Source organism: Eupeodes corollae, chromosome 2 (assembly GCF_945859685.1).
Source record: "Eupeodes corollae chromosome 2, idEupCoro1.1, whole genome shotgun sequence".
Classification (NCBI taxonomy): Eukaryota; Metazoa; Arthropoda; class Insecta; order Diptera; family Syrphidae; genus Eupeodes; species Eupeodes corollae.
In genome coordinates, this window is record NC_079148.1 from 125,835,752 (window position 1) to 125,860,263 (window position 24,512).

Consider the following 24,512-nt stretch of genomic DNA (forward strand, 5'->3'; position numbering starts at 1 on the left):
TTGTATTTAATCAATCATTTTAATTACCGCAAAGTGAACATTGAATAGTGCCTCAAGGCAATGAAATGATTTATGTTTTATTTTTGTTTTGTTGTAAGCAAAAAGAATTCCTGCATTTCACTTGCAATTCGGTGCATTCCTATTTAGATTGTAGGTTAGTGAATAATGTAAATGGTTAAAAAAAAAGATGAAAGTTAACATAAGTTGTATTTAAGCTTGTACCGTTTAAATTGGTCTAACATGAGAATAGAGGGTAATTCCAAAGAATAATTTAATGATTCCAAGGTATGAATGATAGATTACAGCTTAGACTATATGTTTCTTAAGTAAGTTTGGTTAATGGCTACAACATTGGAAAATTTTTATTTTGTTCGAACCTAAAAATTCAAATCCAATGTTAAGTTTATAGATGTGCAGTTAAAAATTTTCTTGAACATCGATTACATTCCAATACCAGTTTTTTTTTTAAATAATTTGAATCAATAATCTAAAGATCTAAAATAAAATATAAAATTCATAAAATCGATTTCAGTTCATTTTAACGACTGTTTAAATGTTTAATTTTTTACTTATCTTTCGCTCTGTCTCTGAACTTTCCCTGTTTGTCAAGAATTTTCTTAATTTATAGGTGTTTTTATTTAAAATACTTTATCATTTTCTATCGTTTTATCACCTATCATAAACATTCTCAATTTTATGACCTAAGCTCACCTCGATATGTTATGCATGTACGGTAGAGCCTGAATTTGTAATTCAAATGCAAACCTCTTTAACAAGCTCACTTTCGCTCACTATACTCCAATTAAATCCACAATTATGAGTTTCCTTTGTTGATTATGATATTAACTCCTCTTTATACAAAACGAAATATAAGACACACAACAATCCCAATGATATGAAGACCTCTCAAGAAAGCTGCTAAAAATAGCAAGGAGTGTTTTGCAAAGAGTAGAAGTTGAAAAAAAAAATCAATTATAAATAAAAAGTAGAAACAGCCCCGTTATGGTTATATCTCTAGCTCACGATCCCATAAACATATTAATTTTACTGCTACCACTTTAATATTTGTTTTTGTATATTTTTGGTATCTTTAATATTCCAAAAAGAAAAGAAACAAATAAATAATGGAATCAAATATCGTTGATCTTTGCCTTGCAATCTTGTAAACAATATTCAACATCTATGAGTTTTCAAAAAAAGTAAAACAAAAATAGAAGAAAGAAAAACTGCTCCAATTAATATTTTTTTTTTATAAATTTAATTAAATGAAAATCTTATCTGATTAATTAGATTAGGTCGAACAATTTTTACATATGTATATTTTCAAGTTTTTTATTGTTGCTGCTTTTGTTGTTAAACAAGCTCAATTACAACTTTTTTGTATCTCTGTTTTATGTTATCGACTTTTGTAGTATCGGTTGTTTATATTCATACCTACCAACATATGTTTTTGAATTAATTATATTCAGTGCCAAAAGTGTGTGACTTGACTTTTGCACGCTCTCGCTGGTGCGTCGACTGTTGCGAAGTCGATCTTTCGAAATTAAATGAAAGTGAAATTATTTTAATCTGCAATATCTGTGGACATTCTTAAGTGCGGATTTCATGAAAGAAAATTTATCTTAACCTTATAGCCTTATCGCCTGTAGGTTGGTAACAAAAAAAATACATAAAACTCAAGATTCACATAAAAGGTCGTACAGATGTAATGGATGGGTAGTGTCAACAATGCCAAACTATGGATCGTTTTGAGGGTTTTTCTTGGAGAAATTCCAATTAAATTTGTTTAAATTTTAAACGGAAACATTTCACTTGAATCTCTGGATCCATTGTGATTTGATAGAATATAGGAAGTTTGGTGAGGATTTAGGTTGTGGGTGCCTCTCTAAACCATCCTGATTTCTGGGAAATTTTAAGAATTTTAAGACAAGAACCTAATATTGTCATTCTTCTTTAGGCTTTATCTTCCTCGTTTCCATGTCCTCTAAATAAATCAATGCTCTGATTTTTTCAAAGAGATAGTTTGGTTGACGTTCAATGTTCGAAGCTTCATGAAGTCAATTGAAGAAGAATCTCTTGCAAATGTAAAACACGGTCGTACCTTCTTAACCCAAAGATGTATCGATTGATACTATTACAGGCTATGTTTAGTTTATTTTTGCTGATGGAATAGGAGTTGTAAAAAAAATCGCATCCATGTGTGAGAACAGGTATAACTAGGGTCCTTGCTGGCATTAGTCTGGTTTTAAATGGAGTGATTTTTTGGGCGGTCTACAGCGTTCTAAGAGTTCCATAAGTTTTACCTATCAATTGGTTGATGTGATCATTAAAGGTCAATGTTCTATTGAAGATTACACCTAGATTTTTACTGGAATTTACGATTTCTAATGGGATCTCTTTTAGAATTTTGGAAGAAAAGTAATACTTACTTACTTACTTAGGTTTTAAGGCCTGTTAAGTCCGTTGGGAACCCCTTAAGGGGCATAGGACCTCTACTACAAATGAAAGTATGTTAAATCTAATTCTTTTCTTGATATAACCAGGCATTTGCTTTTGCTTCCGTTGAGAATCAACCCATTGCAAGACGCCCAGTAGGATATCTTTTCTAGTTCTTGATGCAGGGTGAAAAAAGTTGTGACCCTTTAGGACACCTATCAATAAGTCTCAAGAACTGACCACCTAATATTTCCCAATTCAATAAAACTTTAGTGGATTTGTTCATCAACCTGCTCTATTGGCCTATAGATCATTGATACCATATGACTTGAACTGAGCATTGATCCGTTTTTGGCTAATTTGTCTGCCTTTTTATTACCGCCAAAGACACAGTGTCCTGGGACCCAACGGATTGTAAATGTGTTAGCTTCGGTGAGTAAACGATGGCTTACCAGTTTTGACTTTTTGACGGTGGCAGAAATAGCCATGATTGCTGCTTTGACTGTCCATAAACATGTCAATGTTTCTGTCTTTCAAATTGTGGGAAGAAAGATCCTTAGAGGCTTCAAGCAAGTACTTTTGATTGAACAACATTAATTCCCCGTTTTGGAACCATCCGTAAAGACATATAGATGATTTATTTGTATGAACCTGTTGTTGTCACTCCTTGTGGGAATTCCTGTTAGAGCCTATTAAAATTTTTAAATAGTCTGTTTGACTGTCAATGTCTTTGTCACTCTTTATGTACATGTGACCAAAGGAAGTCTATTTTCAGCTATTACAACGTATTAGACATAATGCGCTTTTGGCCGCTAGTTTTTTTACGAATATATCAAAAGGGCTGCAGTTGGTGTAGTCCTCATTACACTTGTAGTAAGAGTGTAGTCTTTTAGTTCTAACCAACATACCAACATGCGTATGTTAACATTGGCCTTACAATGACAGTGTAAATCGACTTGGATGATGGTTTTAGGGATTGGACCCTATCTTCTTCCAAAAATTCTGCTTCATTCATAGAGGGCAGTTGCGGCTTTTTTCTCTTTTTTTTTTATGGTCGATCGAAAATCAGTTTATAGTAGGGCATCCCATAATTGGAATGTTTCCTTAGATTGATATTACGACAATGTGGTGTGCATATGCATAAACCTTTAATTAATATACAATTAATTTGTTTCAATATTTTGTTAATGACTAATCGCCAGAGCATGGGCTTTACCTTGCGAAATACGTCCTAACTTACTGTCTCTGCGTTTCAAATTCTGAGCATAGAATCAATCCGATTTGGCAAGATTGCTTCTAAGTTGGAGGAGTCTAGGGCTTGTCGAATAGCACTGCTAGTGCCGTTGTTAAAGGCCCCTTTAACTTGTTGGTTTGCTCAGAATAAACTCCTCTATATCTTCCAATAATCTCTTTATTATGAAAATGAATTTTAGAGCATTTTTCTAAATTATTGACTTTTCGGAATGAATACTTTCATAGATGAATAAGAGTTGCTTACACTAAAATTTAGCGAATATGAAAGGCAACTCTAGTTAAGTAATAAAATGTATCAAAAACATTACTCGTGTTTTTTGGCATTCTATAAATAGTAAAGTTGAAAATTCCCAAAAAAACGCATCGGCAGTAGACTTTTGTATTTGAAAATTGGTTCAACTGAAAGAAGACCTGTCAGAATAATAATTTAAAAAAAAAACTAACTAAAACTAATAAAATAGATAATTTTCAAGAATTGAGATTCTATAAAAAAAAGTTAATTTTACAATTGCAGCTTTGGACATAAACTAAAAACTTCAAGAAGGGGGTTTGTTCGTAGACTACTCCATTAACATTTGGTGTTGAAGCGAGCTTGAAGCTCACCTTAATTCTTTATATGCCTAAATCGAGTTGTAATGAGCTTGATTCGACTCGATTCCGTACGGGGATCGGAGCCAAGTCGAAATTTGTGAGAATAACCTTTGTGGAGGAGTTGGTTTTACAGTTAATGCATTATGGTCTGTTTATTTGCATGTTTGTGTACAAAAAATACATTTTTTTTAAATCAAATTAAAAAAAAATTGCACATACAAAATTCTTATATGTTGCTGAACTATTCAGTTCTTCATTGCTTAGCACGAATCAAAATATCTCACTTGCACTTCATAAGAAACATGGAAACACCATTTGCATTTTAGAAAGTGCTGTCAAACTTAATAATCATTAAAAAATATTTATTCAATCTAAACTGAGATAAACCTTTGGTGTAAACATAACAAAACTCAATTATCTTTTCTCTTATTATCTCTTGCAAAATAAGCCCAGTTAGTCCATTATTTTCATTCATCAACAGAACAAAATAATATCAACAGTAACAAATTGATTTTTCCCAAATGGAAAACACATGATTCCAAATGTTCACAACTACTCAACGAACACAGCCATCGAGATACAAATGCAATATCAATCGTACCAACATTTCAGAACGAAAAATCACATAAGATCCATTCGAGGCTCGTATAAATGTCAAAAACCCAATCGTAGTAAGATTTTACTTTAACTTTTATCGGCAGTTTTCGTACTGCGGATATTGTTTTTGTTATTCGTTTAAAATCCTACTATACTATTAATAGATTTTCCAACAAAACACGGGTATTGATTTTTGAGCTAAGAAACAGAACAAATCTTTTAATTTTTGGGGTTAAAAAACAATTATTTCTTTTGACCAATCAATGACCAACTTTTAAATTTTCAACTCTATGACGTCAAATTTGCGATTAATTTTTAAACTCTTGAGTCAATTGTAAAATATTAGCATATTTTTGACGTTGTCCCAAATAAAAATAGTCTTCCATAACACCGAGACTTTCTTGCGTATTTGTCACCATTTGTTTGTAGTAAATATTAACAATTTCAAAGAGTTGTTGAAGCGTGTGTTGTTTTATTTTAAGTAACTGCTTGCTTTTGCTTGTTAATTGTCAAAAGATGGCAGCTTCAAAAGTGACAGCTGTCCAAATAGTGAAACCGTGGTCTTAATGGATTGCTTTTCGAACCATGTTGGGTGGCCACCTCTACGTTTCTATTTGTGAAAACTCTGATAAATACACTAAATCAAGTTATTTCTCTTTGAAAGACCGAACTAGGTTTAGAAATGACTTTAATGTTATATCTTGAAGTTTATGTTTTTTTCAAATCCCTTTACATCAACTGTCCCACTGTTCAAGTATAAGTTAAATTACGTAAAGTGCTTACTCGAACTTCGTTTGGGACATCAGATTAAGTCTTTTCACGGTTGAAATAAGAAAATGTTTCAATGGAAAGTGACCGATTTGGAAATTTCAAAAAAAAAAAAAAAACACAAACTTCATTTACTTATTTCAGACTTTTCTACGTACCCAGCTTTTTATTTTCATTGTCCGTAAAGATAATTTTGAAGATTTATGATTCGACCTGGACCTAAAGAGTCACTGAGAGAGACTCTTTAAAAATAACAAAACAAAAATTAAAAGCTTTGACAACATGGAAAGCAGATAAATCATATCTCAAATATAATATGGCCTGATGGTAGTCGGTCGTTGCTCGTCGCTCGGCCGGACACAATAGAACGCTTGACTGGACAAAAAAAAACCTATACATAATTTCCTTCGTCTAAATCTGCAGAGTTCAGATAATAATAGATACAAAAAAAAACGAACTACTTACTTGGTAGAAATTGTAACGGTATCTATCTTACGACAATAATTTTGTGAGGAGTTTAATTTTGATTATGTGCGCTTATGGTGGCACAGCTGAGCTCCTCTATAAAAGCGTGCATAACTTATGTGTCCATATTTCTATATAAGTGAACTGGAACTCCTCTACGACGGACGATGTACGGAACTACTTCTTGCTTCGGTTTTAAACTCATGTTTTAACGTTGGTTACTTTATTTTTTGTGACAAAAAAAAAGAAGAAATTTAAATATTCAGCACATGTGAGAGCGATATGCAAAGAGAAAATTCAAGTCCTAAATCATTTTATTGTTTCATAAGTGTCATGTTTTTTTTGTTGTCAAATAACACAAAAACAGCGAATGTAAGCTTTATAGAGCGAAGAGCCTTTTAACAACATCATGTTCATTAGGATAACTTAATTGAGAGATTAAACCATAAAGATAACATGATGGGAAACTGCTACACTAAACTCAAGTGCTTTATTTGGAGCACAATGGAACTTGGTGTAGTTTTTGTGTGATAGGAGAATAATTTTGCGGAAATATTTTTGTAAGGCCCACAAAAACGGAGACTCTTGTTATAGGTCTTTATCATCGAATGATACCTACAGTGTTGGCCCAAACACTAGCAACTTTTAATGCCTCGGTTATTAAATAATTTAAAAAAAAAACAAATTTAAGATTCAATTATTGTATATTTTTGCTTTTAAAATTTAAACAAATATTTACAGTTTCTAATGGAAAATAAAATAAAGCTATTTTTGTAATAGTTCATTAAATATAGCACAATAAGTTTAATACTAGGCTGGTCAAAACAAAAGCAACTTTTAAAAATTGCATATATTTTTAACTTACTTACTAAAGGTGGCGCTAAAGTCCTGTGTGAATTAGGGCCTCACCCAACAAACTTCTCCATCTAGCTCGCTCCCTAGCTAAATGTTTCCAGTTTCGCGCTACAAGTTGGGTGAGTTCAATTTCCGCGGTCTTCCTCTACTGAGGTATCCTGTGGGTGTAGATTTGAAGACTTTCCGTGCTGGAGCATTGTTTTCCACGTGCTCTACGTGACTCAGCCGTTTAAGTCGTTGGACTTTTACTCTTCTGGCAAAGTGTAGGTCGCCGAACAGCCCGTACAGATCGTCGTTCCATCTTCTCCTCCACTCCCCTTCTATGCATACGGGAACGTAGATCACCCGAAGAACTTTTGTCTAGAAACGGCCCAAGGTGCTTTCATCCGCTTTTGTCATAGTCCATGCTTCTGCACCGTATAGGAGGACGGGCGCTCGAAAAAGTTATTCTTCGTTTGATCTCAGCGCTGATGTTGTTTTTTGCGTTAATAGCGGAGCCTAACTAAACAAAGTCCTTAACTACTTCAAAGTTAAGTCTGTCGATGGTGACGTTTTGATGGAGACGTCCCGTCGGTGTTGTAATTCCTTTCTTGACGATATCATGTACTTTGTTTTGCCCTCATTAACCGTTTCACCCATTTTTCCGCTTCTGCCTCAGTACTCACAAAAGTCCCATGACAGCATGCTGAGTTCTTCCGATTATGTCAACGTTATCAGCTTATGCTAGTAATTGGACAGGATTTTTAAAGATAGTGCCTCTAGTGTTGACGTGTGAGCTCTGCACTATTCTTTCAAGCACGATGTTAAAAAAATCGCATGCAGCGCATCACTTTGTCTTAAACCTTTTTTGACATAGAAAGGTTCTGTTAAGTTGTTTCCAACCTTTATGAAACAGCTTGAATTCTCCATGGTCATCCTGCACAAACGGACGAGTTTGGAAAAGATGCCAAAACTTGGCATTGTTCTGTACAGCTCATTTCTGTAGATGCTGTTATATGCGGCCTTGAAATTGCTGAAAAGATGGTGGATGTCGATATGATGTTCTTGGGTTTTTTCCAGAATCTGCCGTAATGTGAATACTTGATCGACTGTGGACTTTTCTGTTCTTAGACTCCACCTAAAAACATATCAGGTTGTTGACGATGGGCTTTAGACGTTCACATATTACGACAGAGAAATTTTTTCTAAGCGTATGTTAAGTAGACTCAAGCCTTTATAGTTGGTGCAGTTTAGACGATCTCCTTTTTTCAGAATCGGGCAAACAATACTTAGGTTCCATTTATCGGGCATGCTTTCTTCCCACCATATCTTACAGATAAGTTGGTGCATGCTTTTAACCAAATTATCTCCAGCTGCTTTAAAGAGCTCGGCATTCAAGCCATCTGCTCCAGCGGCTTTTTTATACTTCAGCTTTGATATGGTAATTTTTACTTCGTCTAAGTTAGGAAGACTGAATTGTTGGCTTTCGTCGTCTATGTTGAATGGATCATCCTGCCTGACTGCGGAATTCGGTTCGTCGCCACCGTTATACGGTCTGCAGAAGTGATCCTTCCATATCCTCAGCATTGACTGCGGTTCCACTATGATGTTTCCACTTTCGTCTTTGCAGGCTTCGATTCGAGGTTTTTGTATTTGTGAATTTCGTTTCACCTGCTTATAAAACTTTCGAACTTCATTTCTACTTTTGAACCTTTCAACATCTTCGCCCGCTCTCATGAAGTTGTTGTTCCTCTCGCCTCTTCTGTTTATAGAGCTCATGAGCAGCTCTCGTCCTTTTATGCAGCGCCGCTTTGCGTGACTGTTGTTTGGCTGCATTTGTCTGCCGACATTTCTCATCAAACCAGGGGTTCCTTGTTGGTAGCTGCTTGAAACGGAGCACGTCAGAGGTGGCTTCTCTGATTGCATCTTGGCAATGTTGCCACTGGTTCTCGATACATTGTGTTGGCGGGCAGAGAACTTCGAAAGAGGTTACTTGTATCTTGGTCGGAGAAGGATTTGCCGATATCTTGCTATTGTAGCCGTTCGACGTTGTATCTTCTCCCAGGATCTCTGTTTTGCCTTGGGTCTGGAAACCTGAAGTGTCCTTGGCTACAACGAGGGAGTGGTCCGAGTCAATGTTAGCTCCTGGAAAAGTTTGGACATTTATGATGCTGGAAGCTTGTCTATCGTCGATCGCATATAGTCAATCTGGTTGACGGTAGATTGATTAGGTGAACTGCAAGTTCCTTTGTCCTTTTTAAGGTGTGGAAAAACATATATTTTTCTAGTCTTACATTGCTGGTTTTAAAATCACTTCAGCACATCTTCGAAGCATGGAGTCAATTAAATTGCTAATAATGCTGTTTGGGATACCCAAGCTAATTTAATGTGGTCAAACATATAGGGTTGAGATCTGGGGACTTTTCTGGCCATTGGACCAGGTCAATCCGGTTTTCTTGAAACCACGTCTTAACCGTATTGGACTTGTGGTTTGGGTCGTTGCCTTGTTGAAATATCCATTTCAGAGGCAACTGATCCTCAGTGTGTGGCAGCATTATATTTTGCAAAATCTCACTGTACATAGAACGTTACATTGTATAATCTTTTAGGTGAATCAGTCATAGTCCATTCCTTGAAAAACATCCCCACACGATTACGTTAACTGCTCCGTGGTTTACTCCACTACAACGTTACTACACTAGTTACTAGCTAGCTAAACCATCGAAACCCTTGAAATTGAATTTGGACTCGTCCGAAAAGAGAACGTTCCTCCCTTTTCTAACGGGTCAGTTGACATGTTCATGTCGAAATTTTAATCTCGCCAGCTTGTTTTTAGTGGAAATAAAAGGCTTTTTAACAGTTTTGAAATATCTTAGTCCACCATCTACTCAGCCCGGCTACGAATTGTTCTAGAGCTTACGTTCAGGTCAAGTTGGGTTTGTATTTCTCTTGATTATATAAAAGGGTCTTTTTAAACTAATTTTATTACAGCAGGATCCTGTCGTTTTGTTGTTTTTATTGGCCTGCCACCTCGATGACGCGTTTTAAATGACTTTTTGGTAAATTACTGATTTTGGAAAGAAATAGTTTCAACAAAATTAACTACATGTTTGGGAAACTGTGCCTTCTACATCAAAATGCTTTTTTGATGTCTTTTGTGTTTTCTCGAGGTAACCCGGATGCTAACCATTTTTCATAAAACTTCAAAAACTTTCATTTTCAATTTTTACACAATGTTATTTAAAATGAAAACAAAAGTCTTCATATCATCTCAAGACAACTTTTGTCAGGAAAATGTTTCAAAATTTGTTTAACATGACAGCCAAACCCACATCAAAAAAAAAAAAATAAAAACAAACTAAAACCCAAATAAAAACCTCAAATCTCAAAACTTTTCCTTTATTGCTTAATGATAAGTTTTATTCCAAAAAAAAATCGAAACAAAATACAACAACAAAAGAAAATAAAAGTAATGTGTGCACAGTTAATAAAACCACATAATTACAATCAATTTTTACATCCTACTGGGAGTGTTTTTGATAATCAATCAAAAATTCATCGATGGAAAATGTTTTTATATTGTTTTTATTTTTGGTTGCAAAACTTTAGATGCAACCCAAAGTAACGTAACGTTGTTTTAAACTTTAACCATCAAACAAAATAAAAACTTATACAGTGTAGAATGTACCTAGCTATTAGGCGCGTACCTACTCATTTAAGCGATCTTTTCGTTTATATTTTTTTCCTTATGGAGTTTTGAGTATTTTATTACTGGACATTGATTAAAGATGACAATTAAATTGTTAGGTCGATTGTAAATGGTACCGCAGCTTGCAGCAGCTTCGTTCCACTTTTAAAAAACGAACCATAAAGCGGTTCAGAAGTGTGCGCCTCATTGCGTTGCGTACATATCTAAGTATACCTTCCGACATTTTATAAACGAAACAACCCATATCATAATTGTTGGGTTAACTGTTTTTTAAAAGATTGCACGAGTTTAACGGTGAAATATGAGACTTTTAGAGAAGAAGTCATTAAAGTATCAAAAAACCAAATCAAAAAAAAGTCGGTACATATTACTTTTCGCCAAAAAACTTTCGTTTCTTTTGAATTGCATTGGATCATAATTTTAAGCAATGCAATTATTGGGATCGATTGACGTGTAGGCGGTCTTGAGATGATATATGCATTTTATGCCTTCCCCCTTTCATCATTTGATGGGAGTGCCACCACCACCACCATCATCATCATCAACATCCAGAACTGAGGTCATGGCAGCAGAAGATGACGACACGACCGATCGAAGACGACGACTTTATGGTTTATTGGTGAAGAAAGAGCCCTATAACTATAACCACCTACCATACAGAGAAGGAGGAAATCGATATGGTTTAAGTTTAAAAAGTTATTAAATTCAGCTGCTGCCATAATGTTCGTCTCGTATAAAGATAAAAACAGTAAAACATCTCCAGAGATATATCATGGAAGAAGATTATTTTACATTTGATGGGACAGCCAGCGCAGCGCAGCTTCACGTCGCGGCTTTAGTCGCGTTCGTCTCCATCGTCATCGTTGTCGGGCGTATAATCGTGATTTGGGTTGTGGTGCCCTTTTTGGGATGACCTCTATTATAAGTCTTATGATAATTGTTATGCAATAACGATGAGATTTACTGGGTGGTAAAAATGAGAATTAATAAATATTTTACGGGAGGTTTTTAAGAAGAAAAAAAATGGGGCCCAATGATTTAAAACGTTAAAAATGTCTGTAAATGGGTGATGGTAGTCAACACGAATAGAGTAGGGAAATACATTTATTTCTTGGACTTGAAACTGAAAAAGAAGGAAGAAGTTAATAGTTAATTTTTTACAAACAAAATCATAGAAAGTTCTGCATCGAATTAGATTGAAAAAAAAAGACTTCATTTTTGTTTCAAATGTGAAACAGAATATTTGAATACTTAAATTATTATTATAAAAATAAATAGAATCAATATATGAAATGCAATATTACAATATTGTATACTAAATTTTGACGGAAACTTTTTAAAACAACTATAAAGCAACAAGGGTACACTTAGGCGTATGCGCACTTTTTTAATGATTTTTTTTATTTACTTTTTCCTTGATGCAAGAAAAGTTAAAACAGAGTGTTCGAAAGCTATGAATAGAACATAATTTCAATAAATACGTTTTTTCGAAAATTTTGAAATAATTTTGATTAAATTTTTTTTGGAAAAAGTCCAAAAAATTACAATTATTTATGATCACTCCAAAAATAGGCCAGGATTCGATTCACGCTCGTTTTACTTGTTGCCCTTATGTCAATGATCTTATTCTTTAAATAATTAATATTATCGGGCACAGTGTGATTTGGCTAGAGGTAATCTGAAAAGTGAATGGCAAGTTTACGGATTCTTCTTCAGAAACCTTGTTCAGTTAAAACTCAAACTGCGGTAAGCATCGGTGACAATTATGTTTCTAATAAAAATACATTAACTAAAGAGTTTAGTAGTTTTTTTTTAGATCAGTAACAAATAGTTTACAATCCTAAACTTCGGATCTCAGGTGCCTAGCAACAGTTTTGTGTTTTTACTGCTTTTGAGTTGTTAAAATCGATAGGCTCTTTGAAGAATTCAAATGGTGGTGGTAATGATGGTATTTCTAATATCATGCTTAAAAAATCGGATGTTATGTAGTTTATGTTTTGCTTCATATTTTCAACATTTTTCCCGGAAGCTCTTAAGTATTCACAAGTTGTTCCACTGTTCAAAAAAGGGTCTGATAGTGACATTCGTAATTATAGACCTATATTACTGCTTCTTGTGTTTTAGTAATGTCTTTGAAAAAGTTGTCAAGGAAAGATTGGTTATATTTTTGAATAAAAATAGTTATTTTATTAATGCCCAGAATATAAAGCTTTCGATATTTTGTTGGTTAAGTTAATTAATGAAGGTTTACGTGGTTTCATTCTCTAGTGGTTCAGAACTTATCTAAAAAACAGAGCACAAAGTGTTAAAATTAACGAAATTAAATTCAATATATTAATATTGGGGTACCTCAAGGTTCTGTATTGGGACCAATTCTATTTTTAATCTATATTAACAGCTTTTGCTGATGATGTATGGTGTTCCTATGGAAGGGAAAGTGCTTTAAACCTAAAGTGGTATTAATTGGGATCTTACCTATTCTGAAGGTGGTTTGCAGAACACTGTTTGATTATAAGTTTTAAAACAAAAATAATGTTCTTCAGCTTATCATCCCACAATTTTTTTAATACTACGCATACTACATGCGCCTGTGTATTCACGCCTAAAGAACATCCAAACACGTCACACCCGTTTCATGAGGGATTTTGTGAGGGAAGTGGTTGGCCCTGCTCCTTATGAGAAGAGAACCATGGAATTGTTGAAGGTGTCCAAGTACAAGCGTGCTTTGAAATTCTTGAAGCGACGATTGGGAACACACATTCGTGCCAAGAGGAAGCGTGAAAAACATTCCAACAGCCTCACTCAAATGAGGAAGACTCAAGCTCTCATGCTAAATAATTTATTTTCTAAAACCTGAGCTTGGAAATAAAATGATGATGATGATGATTAATGATTCGGAAAATATTCGAAGTGACAAATTTCATAATGTACATAATAAAATTTGATTGCAGTTGATAGCATAATTGATTCTTGTGATATTTGGGGATTCAACCAGAAATTTGAAACTTTTTTAAAAATTCATACTGCTTCCTTTTTTTACTCAAAAATGACAATGATATTGCATCCATCTTCAAAACAGCAAACATTTTACTTCAAAAACAAAATAAAAATGGATGATCCTTCAGTTCTGACAGTTCGGAGCAATTTCGAAGTTTTCGAAATCGATCGCATTGAAGAACATGCAATTTCATTTCACGTGAAAATTCACTTTCGATCGAAATTCGGAACATGTACGTAAATGTTGAAACAATATTTTTTAAAAATTAAAATTAACTTGAAGTCAATATCTCAAATATTTGAAAAGATATTTAAGTCGAAAGTCAATCTTTACCAAATTTTAGTTATGTTTTTTTAAGCTTTTATTTTTTGTAAAAAAAAGTGTCAATTTGATTTTTCTCTAAATTTTACCGAATATTGAATATTAACACGTATTAGATTCGAAGAAGTAATTCGAAGATGTCAGTTTTTAATCAAAAAATTTTAGGTCCATAAACATTAAGAATACCAGTTTCTAATAAGTTTTGGAATATAACCACGGATATTATTAAATTAACTATGAGTTAGTTTTTTCACTGTAAGTCATCTTCAACCCAGCTTATAAATATCAACAGATGCTTCAAGGTCTTAACAAAAGATTATTATGTTCACCTAAATTTTGTCGTTTAAACTAAGGTAAAGCTCCTTTCTTTGTAAACCTTCATTCTAAAAATATCTTCCATCTTTTGAACAAAAAAAATCAAGTAAATTGAAACCAAAATTACACAATCACTTTGCGAAATAAACAACTCAAGTTAACCTGTCAAAAGATTGCTTATATTACCTTTGATGTGTTAACGTGTCTGTTTTGTTTTCATTGTTTTTTTTTTTTTTGGTTCTTATCCGTAACTCTTCGTAGTATAATAAAGGTCACGTAGGTAGTTTCTTTTAATCTTAAAAGACAGACATGCAAACGAGTGTATCTTTTTCTTCTTTTAACTCGAAGACAATAACAAGATGAATCAGTTCATAAGAACCTTATTATAATACTCGACAACATCTCTCAGAGGGCCTATACAAGTACTTTTAATAAGACCCCCTTGAAGAGCCCAATGGCAAAAGTAAAATTAATAACAACGGGAGACGTGATGTCTTCTTGGAAGCTCCAACTATCCAATGTAGTAGCCTAAGGTCTTGATAGGCCCTCTCTGTTAATAAGTTCTCATCTTCACATGTGCAACCACTTTATTAGATATGAAGGTTAGTGTGTCAGTTATATTATCATTTGAAGATCTCTGTTTCCACAGAAGTTGTAAAGCAGTTTCGAGCTAGCAAGGGGAGGGGTAGAATGTACCCCATTATCCCCTATTCATAATTCTTATAGTCATACAAATATCTCAAACAACCAGAGTAACAAAAATAAGACAAAAAAAGTGTAGTAATATGATGTAATCTGTTGCATATAACGGTAAGCGAACATCATAAAAGACAATTTAACAAATTCTCAAAACGGTTTCTCTTGTATATACGAGTATTTATTGAAGTTATGAAGGTTTCATGTTACAATTTTGCAAACAAGACAAAAAGCGGAACACTACCACCGGAGAAGTTACCAATGCCATCTTACAGAAGCAAGCTTTGAAAAAAAATATAGCATCAGCAGAAGAGTCTTACTAGGTATACAAAGAGGATGAGAGGAGGTGTGGAGATGAATAAAGAGAAGAAGAAGTCGGAGGAGGTGAACAACAATTTGTTATTCGACGAATGTAACACGAGCACAGATGTTGTTCCAGATTCATGCTTTTGCAAGGTTAAGTCTCAGGAAGAGGTGATATACCTATCCTCTTATATATTTATACCTACTATGAGTAAGTACCCGTACTCGTACTTGGTTAGAATGTGATGTGATATGGCGTTCTATAAATGTTAGACATGCGTGATCTTTTTTGGGAAATCTGGATGCCTATATGAGAGATGGCTTCTGGGAAATTTTTGTTTGAATTTTCCTTCTTTATTTATTTTTCTTCATTTTCTTTAACTAGAACTTGAATTTAGATTTTAATAAGGTGAATGTATTCATATTATTCTATTTCCATGTTTGTGAGTTATACTTATTTGCAGAGGTGAAATAACATTCTCCTGTGGAGTGAGGTTTCTTTTTTTTTGCAGAAATAGTCTTATGCCCCGATTGGGGAGATTTTATGAAAACTTTGAGAGGTTTAGAAAACATGTAATGATGGTATTACTATTACCGACATTTTCAAAATATTTGCCAGGTCATTTTTATCAGTCACTAGATTGTTTTTTGATTTTGCTACAAAAGTTAACGCCAAATAAAATCCACACAGCTTACACCCTAGTTACCAACAATCTTAAGGGTTTTGCATTTTTAAATTGATTTCTGAGGCAATGCAAGAACTTTTTTTTTTCCTCATTGTGGCTATTATCTATAAGCCATACAAACGTTCAAAGGTAGAGTATATTTTCTATCTCTCAGCAAAAAAGCCGGTTGTATCCCTTTCTTTAAACAATTCAACCACAATCATTGCGACTCGAGGAAAGCTCAACAGTATGCCCTTCAGTCAAACATAAGTTGTACTGTCGAGTAAAAAGATTTTTCTTAAGCAGTACTGCTCGAACGTGTGCGAATAAGGCTTCATCGGTAAAGCAAATTTCATCTCTCACCTTAAAAAATTCAACAATAATAGTTGCACCTCTCTTGCCCAACTTCAGTCGTACCGTCATGCAGGGAGATTCGTTCTTAAGCCGTACCATGCGAATCTGTTTAAATTATGCTTCAGCAATAATTTTCCTTGAACAATCCAACCGTAATAATTTCGCCTCCAGGAAAGCTCATCAGTATACACTCCAGTTGAACATTAGTCGTATACTGTCGAGTGTACAGATTTATTCTCAAGCCGTACTACTCGAATGTGTGCGGATAAGGCTTCACCGAAAAAGCAAATTGTATCTCTCACCTTAAACAATTCAACAGAATACATCATCAATAGTATATTATCTTGCCCAACTTCAGTCGTACCGTCAAGTAAGGAGTTTCGTTCTTAAGCCGTACTACGTGAATGTGTTTAAATTATGCTTCCACAAAAAATCCAGTTGTATCCCTTTCCATAAATAATTCAACCACAATTATTGCTCCTCCAGAAAAGCTCTACAGTATACCCTTCAGCCCATCATAAGTTGTAACTGTCGAGTATAAAGATTCGTTATTAAGCCGTACTACTCTAATATGTGCGGATAAAAATTCATCGAAACAGCAAGTTGCATCTCTCACCTTAAACAATTCAACAGTAATACTTGCACCTCCAGGAATGCTCATTAGTATATTCTCTTGCCCAACTTCAGTAGTACCGTCATGTAGGGAAATTCGTTCTTAAGCCGTACTATGCGAACGTGTTTAAATTATGCTTCAGCAAAAAAGCCAGTTGTATCCGTTTCCTTAAATAATTCAACCACAATTATTGCTCCTCCAGAAAAGCTCTACAGTATACCCTTCAGTCCAACATAAGTTGTAACTGTCGAGTATAAAGATTTGTTATTAAGCCGTACTACTCGAATGTGTGCGGATAAGACTTCATCGAAACAGCGAGTTGCATCTCTCACCTTAAACAATTCAACAGTAATACGTGCACCTCCAGATATGCTTAATAGTATATTCTCGTGCCCAATTTTAGTCGTACCGTCAAGTAGAGAGATTCGTTCTTAAGACGTACTACGTGAATGTGTACGGATTATGATCCATCAAAATTGTCAGGCGCAAGTATTATAAGGTTCGTTTCCAGGAATGCTCATCAGCCCAACTATAGCCATATTGTCAATCAAAAAGATTTATTCTTTAGACGTACAACACGAATGTGGAATATCTTATCACACTCTATCTTTGCCAGTCATTCATTGAATTATCAGGAATTCAAGACTAATTTGGACCGACACTTCCTTCTAAACCCTCTTTCCATTAACAATTGATCGCACGGTGTTTCTGACATAGTAAGGATTACAAAAATCGTTTGAGTGCGCGATCTTTTCTATAAAACCAAAACCGTTATTTATTTATTTACTTCTATAAATACCGAAATAAATAACCCCAATAATGTTGCAAGTAGAAAAAACAATTAATTCATCCAGAACAAGAGAAAGTTAAAACTTCGAAAACAAAAAGAAAGAACATTTATTAAACCTTTTATCCCACTGCATATCAATTTATTTATGTTAATATTTAAGAGAAACAAAAATTGAAAGCCCTCGGGGCAGATAAGAAATCTCTCAAGCTTTTAAGTGATGAGGTTGAGGTGTCTTCTAATTGTATAACCCCACAAAGCACACATTCATATTGCTAATGTTTAAATCGTGGTAATAATCACTCTGATGGAATAATGCATTTACTTTTGATTTGTAACTTTTCATTAAAAAAAAAAAACAAAACAAAAAAAAAATACATACTTTCACCACCCACATGTGCGCTTGATGATGATGCTTGGAGCTTGATGGAGAAGGTGCCATCCATTCATCAATCCGTCATCAGTCATATGTGCTGTGCAACTGCAGCATCATAATCATCAGCATCACAGTACAATAAAACACAAGTTGCTCATCCGTTTGAGAAAAAAATTGAAAAATGTATTTCAAATTCAATGATGAATTCATGTCAATGGCCGTTTGTATCTTTTTTGTAATTATCATCATCAATTGCGATAGGAATTATAGACTTTTTAAAATTTATGTATAAAGAACGCCCCGAAACATTTATAACTTATTGCAACTTATAGTAATCACCATCATCATCAGCCTCAAGAAATGAAACATACAAACAAACGGTAGCTCAACAACAACTTTACTCTTGTGACGACTTTCAATTGACACTTTGTTCGATTCGATTTGGCTCTGAAGCGTTAGTGGTAGAGAGGAGCTTCATTTGAAATATCAGAAACACGAAGGTAGCATGACAGTTCCACTTACAAAGGCGATAATTCTGCCTCATGGTGGCATCGGAATCGCACCACTTCCAATTCCAATTCTAATGGATCTCTGTTAGATGTGGCAACAACAGATCCCAGTCTTGATTCACCCACATCTTGGTGCTCTGCTTTGCTTCAGCCATGGAGCCGGAGGCACCTTCTATCCTTACTCGCACAATATTTTGCTATATAATCAAATTAAGTTTCACCATTTGGCATGGTTGGTGGCTTAAATAGCGTCCGTTGGTTGGTTTTGATGTCATCGATTGTGGCCGCCACCTCACGCCCGCCACCGCGCCATGCCATGTCGATATCGGTTTGTTGGTCGTCCGCCCCAAGTGCCAACATTCACATTGCACACGCGAATCTAATAAATTATTATGTAACGGGAACTGAAGTGCTACACATTTGCCTAATGAAGGTGTTGTTGTTGCGGTTAGAGATGGAAGGAGGAGAGGTGGAAAAAACACAACATCTTCCTTCCCTTCTAATGCACAATAGCATTACCATCATTCTTCAGGGTGTAAATTGTGAAGCAAACAGTAATCCAGGAAACTTTTCTCGGAGTTCGAGTAGGTGGCCTAGCCGGATAATAATGATGATGGTCGTGGGGGATACTCTGATACTTGTTTTCGAAGTGTGATGTTCTTTTTTCAAAATAAACCTAGAAGACGTTTCGGTTTCATGTATCATTAAACCAGAAGCAGAAGCATCACAATGTCAGAACTGCACCGACCGAGCACGCTGCTAACTAGCGGTATTGATACAACTTGAAAGTGTAAATTGTCGATCAATCTTTTAACCAAGTAGTAGAAACCAAGCTGTTACATCTGGATTAAAAAAAGGAGAATTTCAAAAGGTTTTATTCTTTTTACCATTTCATGTTAGAAAACATTTTGGAAGTAAATGTTACATTTATCACCAAGTTTTATTTGAACAGTAATCATTCAATCTTTTGATTTTTAGAAAACTTAGATAACCTATATCCACTTAAACAATTAAACCGGAAAATTCCAAAAGAACCTTAAACCCTACACCAATCATCTCTAACATTTTTTTTTATCAAAATCTGTTCAAATACTAAAGACTCAAAAAAGCCAGCTAAACTTTTTACACCAAGAAACTAAACTAATTACTTCATTGTTCTGGTGTTTTTGTTTTTAACGTGGGGTTTTCAATCTGGCAATGCTTTTTTCGGAGTTGGACTTTTTGACATCTGTTCTGTATAATAAGGCTGAATATACGTTTTATTTCTTCTTAAAAATGACACATTAAAAAAACACCCTTTATAAGTTACATGCCTAACTGCAATGTTGCAGAATTTTGACGAAAAAGTTATAAAAAGTCCCAAATTTTGCAAACCGCGGACCATTATCAAATTATATTTTTCTAATTGCCGCTTATAATCCGGATAACACTTTTAACAAGCCAGATAAAGTTTCAGACGATTCGGATAGGATTTGGAATTAAATAAATATAATTTAGGGCAATGTTTATGTTTTCAAGAACTCGTACTAAATTTCTAACGTTCCGCAGACAACTTTGTGCAATCCAAGTAAAATTTTTAATTCGGATAGAATTTAGAACAAAATAGATCAATAAAATTAAGGCAAATGACAATCCGGATAAAGTTTTGCACAATCCAGTTAAAATCTGATAACGTTTTAAATAATCTGTATTAAATTTTTAACATCTTATACAAATTGTTAAGTTTCTCCAAAACTAGTTTCATGGATAAAACTAGTTTGAAAGAGTTTTCGAGCTGTTTCACAAATTTTGAATTTTGTGTCAATTAATCTATTAATCAACACTATTTTTTTTTATTCATTATTATCTAAACACAAATTTGTGAATACATTTAAAATTGGAATCTTGCCGTTAAACTAGTTTGAAGAAACTCAATAAAACAAATGTCTGTGAGGTTTAAACGAGCTCGCACTAAATTCCTAACAATGTGAATAAGAATTTGTAAAATCTAGGTTGAATTTCGAAAACGTTCAAACCGACTTTGTATTAGATTTAATCCCGATAGAGTTAGGAATAATAAAGCTTACTTTTTGGGCAAAATTAATAAAATATCGGAAAGTTTCCATGAAATTTTGTATAAATCAGATAGATGATGGATTTTCAAAAATTCGTAATAAGTTTCTAACATTCCGGATAAAGTCTTGTACAATCCAGGTAATATTTTGGACAAAAATAGGCTGGGATGCGACCCACGCTTATAACTTCCCATCCCGTCTGTCGATTTGTCTTGCTTAAAAGTTTGTAGGTTTTATTTTTTGTGAAAACTGTCAATTCGATTTTTCTCAAAATTTTACTGAATGTTGAAAAAAATAGTTTTTGAAAGATAAAAGTAGTTTAAAGCCAATATCTCAAAATTTTGAAAAGATATTTGAGTGGAAAATCAGTTTTTAACAACTTTTGTTAATTTTTTTTTAGGTTTTTAGTTTTTGTAAAAAAAAGTTCAATTCGATTTTTCTCAAAATTTTACTGAATGTTGACAACAATATTTTTTAAAATATAAAAAAGTTTAAAGCTAATATATCAACGTTTTGAAAATATAATTGAGACGAAAATCAATTTTCAACAACTTTTATTAATTTTTTTGTTTACGTTTTTATTTTTTGTAAAAAAAACTGTCAATTCGATTTTTCTCAAAATTTTTCCAAATATTGAAAACAATATTTCTCATAATATAAAATTAGTTTAAAGCCAATATCTCAAAGTTTTGAAAAGATATTTGAGTCGAAAATCAATTTTTAACAACTTTTGTTAATTTTTTTTTAGGTTTTTAGTTTTTGTAAAAAAACTTCAATTCGATTTTTCTCAAAATTGTACTAAATGTTGACAACAATATTTTTCAAAAGATAAAATAAGTTTAAAGCCAATATCTCAAAGTTTTGAAAAGATATTTAAGTCGAAAATCATTTTTTACCAACTTTTATTAATTTTTTTTTAGGTTTTTAGTTTTTCTAAAATCTTCAATTCGATTTTTCTCAAAATTTTACTGAATGTTGAAAAAAATAGTTTTTAAAAGATAAAAGTAGCTTAAAGCTTAAAGTATCTCAAAGTTTTGAAAAGATATTTGTGTCGAAATTCAATTTTTACTAACTTTGAGTATTGTTTTTTTTTTAGGTTTTAATTTTTTATAAAAAAAAACTGTTAATTCGATTTTTCTTAAAATTTTACTAGATGCCAAAAATGTTATTCTTCGTTGTATACAATTGTTTTAGAGATAAGATCATTTTTTGTTCGTAAAATGTTCTAGGTGACAAATAATTTTTTTAAAGTTCAAAATTTTTAATTCGACAAATCGGACCGATTACAATATCTTCCTATGGGAAAGTCAATACAAGGCATTAGTTGAAAACAAGATTCTTTTCGAAGCTTCTAGTGAAATTCCTCCAATATTTGTATCAAAGGAGTCTGCTTTTCCGAACCTGATATCATTTGGATCTCTGCTTCACATTCAATGAACTACTTGATGCATCTATAAAGAACTCTTGTGCTCATAGGGGGCGTTCTTCCATCATCATAAATTGCGAATATATGTATTACCTTTTTTGTTTTGTGATTTCGCGAGCATCAAGTGAGATCTAACACCGAAATGATCTTATGTCCATAAATCAGAGCGAAGTTGCATGTAATTGAAGTGACAGGCAGACTGCTCGCTCCGGAACAAGCAACGAACTTATTCCAAAAGAACACATCGAGGCTATATGCATCACCATTAATATACAGTAGGTACAGCTATCTTTTGGTTATCTAGAATCTATATGCAAAAGTACGGCGGCGGAGTGTATCTAAGTTGTGTGTTGCCAAAGAATAAAAAGCAGAAGTAATTGGTGATCTAGTTACTTACTGACTTTTTTTGTTGTTGCTTCTGCTGCTGCTACTTTGACGGGGGCATTCGGAACTCTCAGAAATCGGGTCAAGTTCTTACAGCTGCTGGGGGTATTGTATGAAAGCTATGCAAGTATATTGGCCAATGAAATGGAAATGGCAACATATTGCTTAGCTTATTTCAGAGTCTAGGTATATATAGTGAGTTTGATTCATGAGCTATTCGAGAAGTGATAAGGGGAGTGCTTGAGAATAGGTGCACTATAAGACTTGAGTTTAATGGATCTCCAATGCTTTTCATAGAAGACCGAAACAAATTAGAATGAAACACAAAATAGAACTTAAAGAAAGTAACTTTTTTGTTTATCGAAAAAAGTGTTGGGGCATGTTCTGGTTTATATTTGAAATTTTAGCCTGATAGGCTTCGGTTGAAGAATTACGAGGCACGCGTAACCTAAATCAGATATGTTTATGTAGAGCTTAAGATGAGGCCTCATTTTGAAGTGAAAGGATTTGTAGTTTTAATATCCGCACCAGACAAAAAACGAGACAGAAACAAAAACTCAGATTAGGATGTTCTGTTTACGTCATTTTTACGAGAGAGGGCACTGTCAATTCAATCATACACGTATCATTTTAGTAGGAAGTCTTTTTAAAAGCCTTATAAAAAACCCAAACGAATTTGACTTGCACTTATTTCCTAGAGTCTTTTTGACTTTACTCTCGTATAACTTCAAATCTTCATGACAATTGAATGGAAATTAAAAAAAGAGCAAAACATTCAACAACACGCCTGCTTTATGAAATGTGACCAACCAAGATATCTGATGTCTAAGTCTAAGTGAGCTTAAACCTTCCTAACCTATTGGGTTTAAAAAAAATATATATACATAGAAAGACACCAACAAAAAAAACTCAAACTTCATGCAAAGTGTCCGAAATCCGCTCAAGCCCGTGAAACAATTGAATTTATCACGGTCCACTGATTGCAGCTCGTTAAAGATATTTTATCTTTTTAAATGATTGTTTTACACAGTTTGTCTGTTTATTTTCATTTTCAGTTAAACGTTGTCTCGTCGTTGTCGTTGTTGCGGGGATATCGTCTACTTTATGCTGATGTATATTCTGTGGCAAAGGACATGTCTATAGGTAGGCCCGCTCCAACAGCGAAGCAGCAGCGGTAGCGCGGCGTTTCTGTCTCCAAGAAACAAAACATTATTGTTGCAAGTAGTCTTGGACATAACAACACGACAGATAGACAGAAAGACAGACAGAAAAGCACACTCGTGCCTATGATCTCGAGACAGTCAAGCCTAGTTCGTATTTATGTACTTATATGTGCTTCAAGATGTGGGGATTATATACCTCAACCCGTATATCGCATTCATATATCCAAAAAACGACAGAGGCACGTTAATTCCTGTGAGCTGAACACTTTTATCTAATCGCTCACACAATTGGCGGTATCTTTTTTTCCGGCGCGGCCAGCATGTAAGCCGATTTTGGAGTCAATTTTTCAGCAGTTTGCAATTTTTCTCGCACGCAACACACCACAGCCCAAAGAGCATTCATACAATACACAATATAAGTAATTTCAAAACTAATAGACTCGCAGCTCAAGGCATCATGTGGCCTGTCAGGGAGTTAGGTGAAGGTGTCTTACTTGACTTGGCCTAACCTGGCCTGACTTGCTCGCTGAGCTGCGGGGCGTGTGTACCGTTTAAAAGAAATCTTTTTTTTTATATACTTATACCCATATTGCACCATAAGCTTGCAACTTGAGGACTTAACGTGTGCGATTGTAGTAAGGTTTTTTTTGTATTTGTTTTCTTATTGATTTTACCTCCTCCCATCAGACAGTAGTGTTTAAAATGATTGATGCGCTAAAATAAGGTTTTTAAGTTTTTGTACATACTAGAAAAAAAAATTCCTATGTCAACTTAAAATTTTGCAATTTATCATTTTGAAATAATAATTTTGCAACGAAGTAGCGGAATTAATTTTGCAATCCGTCACTTCGCCTTGATAGGTTTTGCAGGCAACTTACTTCCTTGTTTGTATAG

At 34.0% G+C, this 24,512-nt stretch overlaps 1 protein-coding gene across 3 annotated transcripts in view; it reads left to right on the forward strand.

Moving 5' to 3' along the window:
- LOC129944487 (klarsicht protein) overlaps positions 1-24,512 on the forward strand; it is a 466,409-nt gene that overhangs the window by 181,157 nt on the left and 260,740 nt on the right. The gene's annotated exons all lie outside the window — the stretch shown is intronic.